Raw genomic sequence first — 12202 nt, forward strand, 5'->3', positions numbered from 1 at the left:
TTCTGATACCCCTGGGTGCAAACCCAGCTAATCCATAAACTGTGTGACCTGCCCAGGATCAGGCTGCTGGGACCAGGCCAAAGGCTGAGCAAGTCCTCCCGGTGGCCCCTGGAGGAGGAGGCAGAGCTAACTTTCCTGCTGGGTCTGACTGACCAACCCTTAGGTCCACAGAATATGCAGGGCCTGCCCTCCTCAGCTCACAGAGGACAGGATGCCCTGGGCTAGAGCAGGGCCTATAGCCCCTCTCCTTCTTGACCTCCCCAGTGAGGGGGCTGATGGCTCCCAGCAAGGAGGGGTGGGGTGGGGTGGAGTTGGGGTAGGATCAGGGCTTTAGCCCTGTGGCTTCCTGGACTAAAATAAGTGAGATGGCAAACTGCTCCACATATTCCAAGAGGGCGAAGACAGTGATGGGGGGCTGAGATAGACTTTAAGGAAAAGCATCTTTAAGGAAGATGCCAAAGAGGTTACCATTCAGAGACTAGATGAGGGCAGACCAGAGATGGCAAACATGTGGCCCAAGTGCCATCGCTACCCCTGCCAAACTCACAACAGCCAGCACTAATTGATCTTGGAATTCTCCCGCCGAGCCAAGAGCCAAAAGCAGAATTCTTCCCAACTCAGCTTCAGCAGCCAACACCCATCTATTTGTTATCCTTGATACTCCTTCTTAGCTACTGCCCATTCACTCATCAGGCCCCTCAGCCCCAAGGTGTGAGATGTGGGTATGGAATGTGGGGACAGGATGGGGGGAATGCAAGGAAAAGCAAGAGCTAGGTGAACAATGAGCACAGAGACTGGGGAAAAGATGGAGGGTTGGTTTCAGCTGGGACACTGACGACTTTCACCTGGGGCTGGTGAGCAGCAAACCAATAAGCAGCATTCAAGGGGGGCAGAATCCAGAGTGGCCACACTAAAGCAAACGTCTGCCCCCATCCCCACCCCATCAGAGCAAGTAAGAGGAGGGAGGCCATCCCCAGCAGGCTTCTGATTCCCTGAGTTCCCAGGCCTGTCAGGGGAAAAGTCTTTTCCCCTCTTCCCTCTCCCCACTCTACCAGGTTCTCTGGATATATCATTTCTGTAGGTACTGCTATTCCCAGCACAGTCCTTCCCCACATGCTTCTGGAGGTGCTGTTTGATTTCCTTCCCAGGCATCCCATCAGATCACTTCCCATCCTGTACAATGCTATGGTTCCCAAATGTGGTAGCATATTGGAATCACCTGGGACAATCACCTGGACGCTTTAAAAACTGCCCAGGTTCCTCTAGACCTGATGGGTCAGACTTGCCAAGGGTAAGATCTAGGAACCTGTATTTTTTTTTTTTTTTTAAAGCTCTTCAGACCATTGCCACATGCTGTTTGGGAACCTGGTACAGAGAAAGGGATGTGGGTTTTGGAATCAAACCAACTTGAGTTCAAGTCCTGCCTCTGCCTCTTTCTTGCTATGTATGTAACTGGGCAAATTACTCATCTCTCTGAGCCTGTTCTTCTCATATATAAAAAGGGAGAAATAACACTTATCTCGCTTATTTTAGAGGCTTATGTAAAGGTGCCTGTTGGTTCTCTTGCTTCTCTCTCCTCCTCCTGAATGTGCCTGAGGCTCATCTCTACACGCACAAATCCATGCCCTTCAAAAGGGGCAGAGCCACAGGTCAAAACAGCCCAACACTTGGTACCCTGTGGGCAGGGACAGGAAGCTTCAGGCAGAGCCTGTGAACAGGGAGGCTACATCCTGCAGAGCTAGGTGCAATCTGCTCCATCTTGCAGGGCTGTGGGTGACATAACAGAGGTACTGGAAGCTTTGCTCCCTACCCCGTTTTGTATGACATTGAAGCCTGTGTGGCTTCGCAAAAGCCCACGGAGTTCCATCTGCCAGGGTAGGCATCCAGATCCCTTAGCGTGCCTGGCAGCAAACACAGTACAGACACAAAGAGGAGGGCCCTGGCTAGGGTAAGGCAGGCAGGGGGCACAGGTCACCATCACAGGGACACCGACCCAAAGAACAGGAGAAAATCGCCCACGTTATTGGTGGGTAAAATCTACCCTGAGAAAGGACAGGACAAAGTTCAGGGGGCCAAATGCCAGGAAGCCTGGCAACTGAAGAAAAGAGAGAGGGAGGCCTTGGGCAGACTCCAAGCGGTCAGAGTCCAGTCTGAGGTGGCTCTGGGGACCTCACTGATTGGCTACAAGCTCCTTGGCCACCCGGAGAAGGGCAGGAGTTGGTCAGGAACAGCCCAGGGTGTCGGGAGCATAGTCCTGGGGCTCCAGCTTCTCTCACCTCACCCCAGGGCTGCACAAGCAGGTGGTGGTGGCCCGCCAAGACTGGCACACACAGCACAAACTGCCTGCACTCAATCTTTCCATGTTCTCCCCCCAGTTCCTCACCAGAGTCCTAGTCAAAGCCCTGTCACAGGCACAAGATGGTGACATTTGGAGTGCTGGCAGAGGGGGCAAGATGGAGCTTTAACAAACAGCAGAGTCCAGGCTGCAGCCCAGCCCTTCTCCAGAAAGGACTGGGAGTTGGGGAAGAGATGCTGACTGCTTAGCTGAGACTGAAGTCTCCCCAATAATTAAAAGCAAGGTAGAGCAGTTAGCCAGGCAACCCAACTCCCAAGGAGAGGCTTGAAATGCTGAGCAACTAAATCGGTGACTGGTCCTCTATAAGAGCCGTGTCCTGACAGTGTCAAAGGTACCATGTTCTGCAAGCGCCATGCAGTGGTGGTAGGCAACTCGCCCCGAGGTCCAGGGAGTGGTGCGATCCCCATGTGCCAAGGAGCAGCACATCCTTGTGGGTTTTCAGGCATAGGGGCCCTGCCTGCGGGAGGGAATTCTGTCTCACTGCTGGAGAGTTGAGAGCTGACCCTGACCGGGTACCAGAGATGAGACGCGCTAAACCGCCGGTGCCAGGGAATGACCCCCACTCAGGACCAGTGCCCAGGTGACAGGTACCGACGGTGCCCAGGAGTTGGGGAGTGACTCCCATGCGGCGCCAACGCCAAGGCAGCCCGTACCGCAGGTGCCAGGGAGGGGAACCCCACTCGATGCTAGCACCGAGGAGGCCCGACCGGTGGCGTGTGGGGCTCGGGAATGACCCCACTCGCTGTCAGCACCCAGGTGCCTGGCGCATGCCGCCCGGTGCCGCGGTGCCCGTCCCGCCGCCGCCGCACTCACCTGTGCCCGAAGAGCCGCAGCCCTGGGAAGCGCCGCTTGCTGAGGCGCCGCGGCGCCTTGTCCGGCTCGGGGCCGGCGTCGCGCTCGGAGCCGCTGGACGAGGCGGAGGCCGACTCGGAGTCGCTGCTCCGAGCCTCGGGGCTGCCGTCCCGCGGCTCCATCCGGCCCTAGCCCCGGCCGGCGGCGGGCCCGAGGGAGACGCCCATGCCGGGCCGGCGGCCGGGGCTCAGCACGCCCGCTCCGCGCCGCCCGCCGCGGCCATGGCGCGCGCTCGCTCCGCCCGCCCCGCGCGCCCCCGCGCCCCACGCCCAGGTGCCGGGGAAGCGGCCGCCGCCGCTGCTCCAGGAAGTGCCGCCAGCCGCGGCCGCAGGACCCCGCATAGCTGGCCGGGCCGCTGCCTGCCCGCCGCCGAGCACGCCCCCTCGGCTGCGCGGCAGCACAGGGTCCGTAGCGCCCTCTGCCGGCCGCGCCGCAAACGGCCGTGGCGGCCCGGGGGGCGGGGCCGAGGCCGTCGAGGTCCCGCCTTCCCGGCGCTGGGGCTGGTCCGCCGGGATCACGCCCGTGCTGTGCGCGCCCAGACACACAGTCGTTTCCTCCCCTTATCCCTACCTCAGCAAACAACTTACATGTTCACAAACGTACACCCGCTGGCGCCACCTCCCCTCCGATCTCCACACGGAATACATACCTGAAAACTCTCTCGCCCACCCTGTGCTGAGGCACAGCCCCGGAATCCCCACACTGACCCCCTTGGCGCTCACAAATCACACCCACGGGAACAAAAGCCACACAGCGGCCCCATCCACGCGGAACAAACACGCCTACACACTTAATGCTCACTCATCACTCAAACGAACACTTCCCACCCCAGCCTCTCACATTCAGAAACACATACAAGGATCAAAATCACTTAATGGGCCTCACACACCCCTAGAGAACATACACGTTTCTCACACAGACAAATTCATTCTTCCACAGCTAGTCACAATTGTTTCCAGCCCTGTCATGACTCCTCACACATAGCATGTTCCCACACGATATCCAGCTGGTCCCGTGTATCTCGTACACACGCACGAATCACCTCCAAACCTCTTACACACTCATAAATGGACAGCAGTTACACCTCCCATCACTCTCATTCACAAACATACACAGTCACATAGAACATACACGTCTTTCTCCCACACACCAATACCCCCGAGGACAAAGGTTACACATTGCCACGTCCTTCTTACACAACATACAACCACCCAGAAATACACCACTCACGAACACACGAAAACACCCCAAAGGCAGCAGAGGCTGTCCCCCTCCAGAGATGAAGAAAGCAATGGGAACCAAAGCAGAGAGTTGCATGTGGTGGCTTGGGAATGAGCAGTTCAGGCAGCCCCTGATAACCCCTGTGTGCTGAGAGAGGGAAGCCAGGAAGCCAGAGAGCCTGCTCTCCCCTCTCCCATTCCCTGCCACCCCCACTCCCCAAACCATGCCACCCCAATGCCCACAGCAGCTGCCCGCTGTTCCTCTTCATGCGCCTCTCTGCAAAGCCACATCCTGTGTCACCTTCACTTTCACCTGTCATCCGAGGTTCTGGCAGCTCATTTTCCAAGCTTAGCCAGCCACAAAACAGTCCATGTTGGGGGCCGTGACTTGCGCGCAAGTCTGCGATTTTGAAAATAGCCAGCACCCAGAGGCCCAGAACCCTTTTGCAGCTTCCTCCAAGTTCCCCGTGGGCCTGGAGGAGGGCCTAGAGAAGGCCAGGAAGAAGGCAGTGAAATTTCCAAGTGGACCTGACACTGGCCTTCTGGGGTACATGGGTCCCTTTGGGAGAGTTTCCTCACGTCTCCCATACCAAGCTCTGAGGGGAGAACCAGAGGCAGCTGAAGACACCTCCAAGTTTGTACGGGACCCCTTCAGTACCCAGTTCCGTACTCCCGGGGGGGGGGGGGGGGGGGGCGGGAACTCCTCACCCCCTGCTGTTAGCTCCCTCCATTCTCCACCTCCTGCGAGTTCACGCTGCCCCCCAGTAATTCAAGCATCAGAGTTCCTCCCCCACCACGAATCCCCTCACCCTTCTTGGCGCCTCCGCAGAGCCACCGGACAACGGGTGGGTACACCCACCTCTGCCACCCCTCACCCTAGATAAAAGGCTCCTGGAGGGCCAAAGGCCCCCGTGCCCACTCATGGGCCACCCCGAGTACCTACTGTGTCTGGGGGGTCTCGGCCGGGATCTGTGGCACGTCCCAGGAGCGGTAGCGCCACATCTGCCTCAGTGCCCCGGGCTGCTCCCCCTTTCCTGTCCCCAGCGCCTCCGTGGGGCCCAGAGCTGCGGCCGCATTGCAGCCTCCCCCAGCACTGTGGCCAGCCCCCAGCACTCTCATCCTGCCCGGCGACTCTCTTCCTCTTTCGGCACTTCCTGACCGAGGGGCCCTGCAAGAGGCCGGCTGGCCGCCCCGGCCGAGGACCACGGGGCCTGCAGGCACCTTCCGCTGGCTGTCGGGAGGTGACTGGCCCACGAGCTGTGCGGAAGGGCGAGGGGCAGGTGGGAACAAGCCCAGCCCAGGGGCCAGGAGCCAGCCAGGCCTGCCAGGGCTAGAGTTAGCATCCCTGCCCCAGCTGGCTTTCCTCTCCTTAGTCTCTCCCATTTTTACCCCTTGGCCCTGCTGAGGTCTCCCACTTCATCAAGACCGCCAGGAATGCTGGCTGGGGGTGTCCAGCACACACACAGCTCTCTCTCCTCAGCATCGCACATACTTCACACCTGTGTTGGGCACAAGGGGCTAACGGTGCAGTAGTAAGAGAAATGGGAGAGAGTCAGGAGAAGTGGGCTTCTATCCTCTTTCTGTCACTTACCAGCTGTGTGATGTGGATCATGCCATAAACCTCTTGGAGTCTCCTTAAATCATTTTTGGAATAAGGGTATAAACAGATAAACTTATCATAGGGAGCTTTTCTGAGACTCAGTTTTCTCATCTGTAAAATGGGAGGGGTCAGTAGTGATTGAGCTCACAGAGTTGTGTGAGAATTAAATAAGAGGTGAAAAAGAGCTTACAAATGTATTCGTTCAACTAATATTTACTAGTGCCTTCTTATGCATCAGGTACTGTATCAGAGAGTAGCAATACAGCAGTGAACAAAGAAGCAGAATTCTAGCCTCATGCGGTTTAAGATTCTAGTGGGGAAGACATCCAGGAAGCAACTCATCACCGGATAACACAATGTCAGGTAATGAGACATGCTATAAAGAAAAACGAAGTCAATAGGAAGGAGCGGAGCGCCTGTAGCTCAAGAGGCCGAGTACCTGCTTCCCATGTATAAGGTTCCGGGTTCAATTTCCAGTACTAAAAAACAAACAAACAAATGAAAAAAACAACTCTCATTGGGGAGTGCGTGTAGCTCAGTTGGTTGAGCACCTGCTTCCCATGTACGAGGTTCTGGGTTCAATCCCTGGTACCTCCTAAAAAGAAGGGGGACAAGAGTGAGGATGGAGGTGCTACTTAGGTGGGGGGATCAGGAGAGGCCCCTCTGAGGAGATAACATCTGAGGCGATCTGGATAAATGGGGAAAGCAAACCATGTGACTTTTGGGGAAAACAGCATTCCAGGTGGAAAGTACGGGAAGGGGAAAGACCATGGGATAGAAATGTACTTGATGTGTCTAAAGAACAGCAAAAAGGCCAAGTGGTCGGAGAACAGGGAGCAACGGGGAGAGCTTGAGCCAAGAAGCTCTCCAGAGGCTGTTGCGAGGACATGGTAAGTAAATATTAAGGCCTAAATAACTATTTATTAGTAGGGTTGGTTCTGGGAAGAGAATCGTACCTTCCTCAAGCAATCGCTAATCGCACTGCTCTATAATTAGTTCTTTAGTTGTCTATGTGTTTGTTACTCCCAGAAAGGCTGTGAGTTTCTCGAGGACAGAATCGGTGTCAGTTCAGTACAGTTCAATAAACATTTACGCTACGGGACCTGCAGATACAAGGATGCCCACGACACCATCCCAGCCCTCAGAAACCCCAAACTGGTGCTGTAATCATCCTTGCAGCTCTCATGACTGGAACTTTCCCCCCCAATAAATACTTGCTATGTCATAATAATTAATACTCAGGAATGAGAATAGCTAATATATCTGAGACAGTTCTATGAGTATAAACAGGAACGCACTGAATTCTTTTATCAACCCTACAAGGTAGGTGCTGTTACTTTTCCCCTTTTACATATGAGGAAACCGAGACTCAGAGCCACTCAGCACACTTGTCCAAGGTCACCCAGCTAGTAAGTGGTGGAAGTAAGAATCTAACCCCAGAGTGTGGGCTCCTAACCCAGACTCCCCCTGCCCTCTAGGGCTGGGGATGGGCCAGGTGATCCCTGGAGGCTGGGCCCTCCCTTTCCCAGGGCCTTCTCCCTACAGCCTGTGTCTCTGAATTCCTCCATGCTGGGGTCTGCTCTGCCGCCCATCAGAGGCTCCATCAGCAGGGCCAAGGCCTTTTCTGGAAGGAGGTAGTTGCAGGGCCCTGCCTTCCTCTCCCAAGCATTCTCCAAGCAGCTGGAGCAGTTAAACAGAGGAAATGGGGCTGGGCTTGTTTTCCATTTGAGGCATCTGGCAGCCTTGGAGCAGCAGAGAGCAGGAAATGTGGCTCCTGGAGGAAAAGCCAAGCAGGCTGGAGGCTCAGAGAGGCAGAGCAGTCCTGGCTGCGGGGCTGGGGCACCTCGGGCTTGTACTCCTTGAAGCTGTCGATCTCAACTCTGCTTTCCAGGTGGGGTCGGGGAGGCCAAGGCTGGAAGGAACAGGTGCACAGGGCTGGGGAGGATGCAGTTCTGAGGCCACCATGTGCCAGCACTGGGGAGCTGGGGACCCCTCGGAATCCACCCGGATACACACAGGAAGAGGAATCTGGGTAAGAAAATTATTTTGGGCTTTGTTGAAGCCCTAGAGGGTGAGGTGTTCTACTTTCTGTGGCCTGGATGAGCAAGTGGGAGCTGGGGAAAAGAAATGTACCAGGGCACAAAACCACCCCTGACCTGGACTTCCTCTGCTCTCAAAACCCACCCAGCCAGCCTCCTTGACCTGACCTTCAAGGTTCCTTTCTTTCCTGCCTCTTCATCCAGGGTTTCCCTACAGAGATTTTCTCTCCTCTCTAGCCATGCTGGTGCCTGGCTCATGCTAGGTGCTCAATAAACATTTCTTGCTTCCCTCTTTTTTTCACACTCCCTCCAACATGTCACCCTCACCCTTGCCATTCCATTTGCTTAAGCTTTTCCCCTTGCCATGCCTGCCCTTAATGTTCAGTCAATCGCAATCTTCCCCACCCCTCAAACTCCAGCCCAAAAAGCAAGGGAGAAAAGTTGGAAAGAGCCCCTGCTCTTGCTGTGTGACTCTGGCAAGTTGCTTAACCTCTCTGGGCTTCAGACTCTTCCTTTATAAAACGAGAGGTTGAACCAGATGTATTTTAAGATCTCTTCCAACTTTGGCAGGTTCATTTGAACCTCCTTCCCTCATTTTCTAGGTTTTCCTCATTCATGCATTTGACAAATATTTTGTAAATACCTACTAAGCATCGAATACTGTTCCAGAGTCAGAACTACTACCCTATTGATGATCTCTGGTGCTAATTTCTGTTTCCCACAATACTCTTAGACCATTTGATCCTTTGTACACATTAGTCTTGCCCTTATAAGATTCCTGAATCCTATGTTGCTCCTAGTTTAGTGGTGGGTGCACAGTAAATGTTCCGTAGTTGAAATGAGTTGAAACAGGTATCCAGAAAGCTGGACACAGGAAGAGAAACTGGCTCCTGAGCTGCCGTGGTGAGAGATAGAGGATTTTCTAAGTCTATGCCCCTCCCTCGCAGCCAAGCCAGTTCTCCTAATACCCTCCCAGAGATAAAGGAGCCAAAAGATAAGATACTGAAGGATGCCTGGGAGGTGGGGCTGGGCTGGTCCTGAAGGCAGAGCACAGGGGTTGGGGTGGACCGCGGGCCACTGGGGTGAACTGCTGGCCCTGCTGGCCAACAGCCAGTCACTGGCAGGCTGACAGTAAAAAGGGCATGGGCTATGGAGTGGACATAGATCTGAGTCTGAATCCTGGCTCCACCAGTTAGGGACTGTGTGATCTTGGGCAAATTGCTTCACTTCTCTGAGGCTCATTTCTCATCTGTAAAACGGGGATAGAACACCTTCTGCGGATTGTAGTGAGGAATCAATGAGTTTGCAAGGTGCCTGGCAGGTTATCACAGAGCAGATATTCCAGAAATATTAGTTCCTCTTTACCCCAACCTCTATGAAGAGGAACATGGGAAATATTTTTAGATTTGGGGGGCTGCCCAATGGCCCTTGAATCCCAGCGACTCTCTGTACCCTGCTCAATCTTCCTTCCCCAAGAATCTGTAGCCCCAGAAAAGCTGGTCAAGCACACTGAGGCCGGCAGAAGCCCGGAGTCTAGTTCCAATGCCTCCGCGGCGCCCTTCGTGTTAGCGGAAAAGGAGGTTCCCCCGGGCCGGTGCTAACGCTTGCTCTTGGGGCCGGGACCCTTGAGGAGCCTCTCTGAATGCACTAACCGAGGCAGACGGAGATCGGACCCGGCTTCCTGGTGCCTGCTCCATAGCCAGGTCACGGAAGAGCTGGTCAAATGCCACTGCTCAGACAGGCCCTCCCGGCTCCCAGATGGCTTCCCCCCCGGTGCAGGAGTGTGTCCCACGCTCCCTAGGCCAACGTGGGGTTGGATAAGACCCTGTCTCTGGGACCCCCAGGCCCTCCCCTCCGCCTTCAGGACCAGCCCAGCCCCACCTCCCAGTTGAGCTCTCCTTGGCCTTTGACTCACTTGCGGGTAAGAACTTCAGGTCCCAGAGGGGAGGAAGGCGCGGTGGCCCCGGCCCCGGCCCCGCCCTTCCCGTAGGAAGGAAAATGGATGGACCCTCAGCTTCCGGCTTCCTCTGCCAGAGGCCCCCTCCCCCTGCTCCAGCTCAGCTCCCTGCCCGCCCCCGGTTTTTGCATTTTTAATTCAGGACAGAATGTGATCTCTGGCAGCTCCTTGCTTTATCCCGTTGCTATTTAAATTACAAATGGGCCCCATCTCCCTGTCACTCTTGGGTTATTTTTAGCCTCTGGTAAATAGCAGCACGGAGAGTTGGATCAGGTGCCCCTCCCTTGAGGAGTCGTGTGTTGCAGCCACATGCCCGCGGCAGGGGGCACCCTCCCCTGCTGGTTGGTGCCCCTAGCCGCTCTCCCCAGCCCTGCTGGGTGGACGTGGGGTGGCGGTGGGGGGAAGGCTGGAACACTCCAAGCTCAGCCTCTCCTCTCAGTTCTGGTTCAGCTCTGCTGCCTCCAGGCCACCCACCCAGCCCTCAGGGCTAACCTTCAGCAAGGCCTCCCCGGCTCCCAACCCCCGGGGGATCCAGGTACAGAGGACAAAAATCTCCTAACTTGCGTTTCACCCCTCCTGTGAGGCGGGAGTTTTATTCTCTGAGGAGTCAGGAATTTTTCTCTCTTATCTTTTTAATCCCAGCGCTGCTGGGTAGCTATTACTGTTCCCTTTTTCCACAGGAGGAAACAAGGTCAGAGGTGAAAGCTCAGAAGGGCACCCAGGTATCTCCAGCTCCGACTCCCATGTGCATGGGCATGGCACTGCGTCTCTTGGTGGGTGGCATGCATGCCCCACTTTGCCCAGGGCCCGCCTGATTCCTAAGGCCTGCCAGCTGTCACCTCCCAGGTGCTCATCCTAGCCCGGCTACGGGATCAAGGGTGGGCAACCTATGGCCCACGGGCCACACAGCCTGTGCTTGTTTTTGTACGGCTCATAAGCTAAGTAAGAATGGTTTTCACATTTTTAAATGGTTGGGAAAAACAAAAACAGAAAGGCCAGAGAATACTATTGGATGACAGTGAAAATGATATAAATTCGAAAGTTCAGTGTCTATAAATAAAGTTTGCTTGGAACCCAGCCATGCTCATTCCTTTACGTATTGTCTGTAACTGCTTTTGTGCTAGTGGCAAATCGGGTAGTTGAATCCATTCTTTCCATGCCACTATGAGTAGTTGTGAGAGAGACCATATGACCTACAAAACCTAAAATATTTACTGTGTGACCCTGCACAGAAAAAAAATTGGCCAACCCCTGTACTAGATCAAACTTTTCTCAAGGGAAGGGACGTGTCCTATACCTCGGTCTGCCCATACCTGGCTCTTGGCCAGAACCCCAGAACTTCCAGGTCTTTCTGGGGCCACAACAGGACCTGGTGCAGGGAAGCTCCTTGCCAACCACATCCCAATGGTTCATCGCTCATTTTACCTCCTTTTTCTCCTACCTTTAGCCTTCTCCACAGGCGGAACTAGTGGTTTCCAAACCTGCTTGACTATAGAAATGACTTGGGAGAGGTTTTTAAAGTTGAGATGTCCAGGGCCAACCCCAGTACACCTGTATTAGAATCGTCAGGAACATTTTAAAAGAGATCCCAGGGTGATCTGGTTTGGGGACCACTGGGTTTTGCTCCAGAGGTCAGAGTTCTGTACCTCTTGATTGGTCCTCTCAGACCAAAACCAGCACCCCTAGCACCCTCTGGCTTCTCCCTCCACTGATCTCTTTAGCACAACCCTGATCCTTTAAGACGTACTGGAGGGTATGGAAGGCACCTTTCCTCACCCCAGATGCAGACACCATTCTTATGCCCTTTTTTGACTTATTGGAAACCAGGTTCCATTTAAACCCAACAGGGCCTACCCCGCTCCAAGTCCTTCCCTTGTCTCTTTTCTTGTGTGCCCCTCAAGGCTTGAGCTGGCTCAGACCTGTCATCTCTCCATCCACCTAAAGCTGCTGCCACAGCTGCCGCCAGCCCACGCCCAGGCTGGGGGCTGCCGGGAGCCTATTTCTCAGAAACCCCCGCACCCGTAAAGGCTCCTACTGTCCTGCTGAAAGCCCCTGTCCTCGCTGACGTCACAGGCGGTCCGGGCCTCAGTCCTGCTTCCGCTTCCACGGCTCGCCCTCAGATTCTTTTGCCCCCGCGTTTCTGTCGAAAAGCTTTTTCTCTCTGTGAAGGGCTTTCAA

The sequence above is a fragment of the Dasypus novemcinctus genome, chromosome 10 (assembly GCF_030445035.2).
Source record: "Dasypus novemcinctus isolate mDasNov1 chromosome 10, mDasNov1.1.hap2, whole genome shotgun sequence".
Lineage (NCBI taxonomy): Eukaryota > Metazoa > Chordata > Mammalia > Cingulata > Dasypodidae > Dasypus > Dasypus novemcinctus.